We start from the raw sequence: 3,044 nt of genomic DNA, 5'->3' as shown, positions 1-3,044 counted from the left end.
CCTCGCGTGACACTTGGGGGTTTGTTGACCTCCGAACGTCTAGCTATGAACAGCTAGCTCGACTATGATGGGTCTGGGGGTGCGAATCGTCTAGGAATTCACACTCGCACGTCTGGGTTGTATGTATGGAAGTACTACACATCTAATTTTGTCCGGACTAGAGGCCACCTCTATGATGGTTTTAACGATAGATCTCTAATAATGAGTTGCATGTATTTGCATTCACTAATCCCAATAGTGTAGTCAGTTAGTGATTATTTCTTAAAATACTCGAGTTATGTGCTACTTCTATTTTCACAAGGCACCCTTGTATGACTAACGATGACATCGCAAGTAAAGACCATGACACATATATAGGATAGTTGTATTTAAATTCTTAGACCATAGGTTAGTNGATAGATCTCTAATAATGAATTGCATGTATTTGCATTCACTAATCACAATAGTGGGGTCAGTTAGTGATTATTTCTTAAAATACTCGAGTTATGTGCTACTTCTATTTTCACAAGGCACCCTTGTATGACTAACGATGACATCGCAAGTAAAGACCATGACACATATATAGGATAGTTGTATTTAAATTCTTAGACCATAGGTTAGTACTGGGTGTTTTCTAATTTTAATATTTACTTTGTTTTATTTAATATTTCGTTAGGTTGTTAAAGACTTTTTGAAACATGTAAGTCTTTGATATTATTTTACAATGATGTTTTAAACTTTATTTCCGCATTAGGGATGATACTATGAAGAAGGTAGCAACTTTAGGTTATTAGAAATCTAGGATCGTTACAGACACTACCCTTGGTCTATCTAAGTATCATTTTATGATGTTATGATATAATTTTGCATGATAATAATGAAAGATATATCATGTATGTGTATGCATGTCTCGTAGGGAAGTTATATCACGAAAAGAATGAAAGTATAATGTGCATCATAAGTATGTACCATAATTTGAAAATACGGGATCTCGTACATGTTTTATGCCACGAGCATGGCATACTTTTCTAGTATATTTTGTACAGATGTGTACACCATGATATGATATGCATTCCTTCTTCCCATTGATTTTTCGACAACATGAGCATGCACTAACCCGTAGTCAGGCCTAGGGGTATGTATACGAGCCTGCCTATGTATCCAACCTTACCCTAAAAAGAAAGTAAAGCTTAAAGAACAATCACAAAAAGATAGGTCTCACCATGACCCATGATTACATATGATTTCATTTTCCGACCCTAACAGTGGGGTTACTTACTAAGTATTTTGAACTACTCAAACGACGCTTATTATTCTTTCAGGTAAAGATTAACGCTCTCGATCATGGATGATGGAGTTACGATGATAAGATTTTTGCATTCAAATCAGTCTTATGTTAGGACAGGTCAATAGCATCTATTTCAAAAACTTTGATAAAAATGTTAATTTTTTCCAGTTTTCAAAACTATGTTATTTCGTGATGCTACTATTATGTTTTAAATGAATTTATGACCCTTTACGTTTATAATAATGTTTACAAGTAAATTTTTTAAAATGATTTTTCCTCACACGAACAACATGTAATGACGACCTTATTAAAATTAGAGTCATTATACTTTGTATCTTTCTTATCTTGACAAATGTTATCTCTCTAGTGCACAAGGTCTTTGTATTGTCCTATGTCCAGGATTTGAAATTCGAATTCGACACCTGATGGCCTCGACATTCCTCTATGACATGATCACGTAACCTACTTGCTTCTAAGAGTGAAAATCTAACCCCACAAACCAACACTTGATGGCCTCACATTCCCTGCGATATGGCCATGTTACCTACTTCTTGCTTCTAAAAGTGAAAACTTATCCCTACAAACCAACACGGGGTATTTACAGCATGATTTGTCCTAACTCACATGTCTCCTAGGAAAATTCTCAGTAGGTTTCCCAACAAAGAATCACAAAGCAAAGCACACTTAACTTTAGAGTTTATATGATTGAGCCACCGAAAAGTAAGGTGCATCTTGTTGGTACAAGCAGTAACTTTCAATTCTTTTTAAGTCTTTCTTAGTTATCCTATCCTTAGAATTGCTCTCATTTAGAGTGGTCCTAGTTTTTTCATGTACCCCTTCTTTACTCGGGTGTCACATCTTTACTTCTCGAGCAAAAATTTATATGGGTCTTTCCTCATAACTCAGTCACTCATGTAACTACAAAAGTGCATAGTCTATCACATGGGTCTGATTTGTCATATGTATTTACAGAATATAGATACGTGGAACACGTTATGCATGACAGAAAAGGATGGTGGCAGAGTCAATCAATAAGCCATCAATCTAATTCGATCTAGAATTTTGAAGCCTTGGAAAGGGATTCGTGTCACAATTAGTGTCAAGATAAGGAGATTTCTACCTTTCACTACTTTCAAAACTCAAATCCCATGAAAGGCACCCGTTTCTTTTACAAATCCATATTAAGTACACCATGTTTGAAATTTCATGATGTTAGCTCATAAATTTTCGATTTGAGCTTAATTTGATAAGCTCAAATCACGTTTTTGGTGTTCATACCAACTACTTTGATTTCATATTTACGTAGTGATGAAAATTTTCTTTGACAGTACTATTCTTAATACCTATAACAACCTATAAAATATTACTGTCTATCATACTTTTTTGGTGCATTTTCATTTATAGCAACTTATTCACTAGTATGTGTGGTTATGTCGTTGTCCATCTCTATGATCATTTAACTATGCATCAAGACATCGGATTAAAATATATAACTTTTCTTAGCAAAGTCTTTTTCAAGGTATACTAGTGTTAAGTAGCCTATTGACCTCTTTTCATGTAATTGTATCACCACAATTGTAGTACAAATCTTGCTAAATCCAAACATATTTCGAATCATCAATACATCACGTAGCTTTCACATTTCACATATAGTAAACCATAACATAACATAGTAACATCATTTATTATCTTTCATGGACATACCTTTAAAAATAAGATTGTTATTACATGCCTGTTATGACTAGTTTTTGCGCGCGGAAAAAAAAAAAAAAAAAAA

This window comes from Cucurbita pepo, unplaced genomic scaffold (assembly GCF_002806865.2).
Source record: "Cucurbita pepo subsp. pepo cultivar mu-cu-16 unplaced genomic scaffold, ASM280686v2 Cp4.1_scaffold000580, whole genome shotgun sequence".
In the NCBI taxonomy this organism is placed as follows: Eukaryota; Viridiplantae; Streptophyta; class Magnoliopsida; order Cucurbitales; family Cucurbitaceae; genus Cucurbita; species Cucurbita pepo.
The sequence above is the reverse complement of the archived record's forward strand: the minus strand, read 5'-3'. Positions refer to the sequence as shown.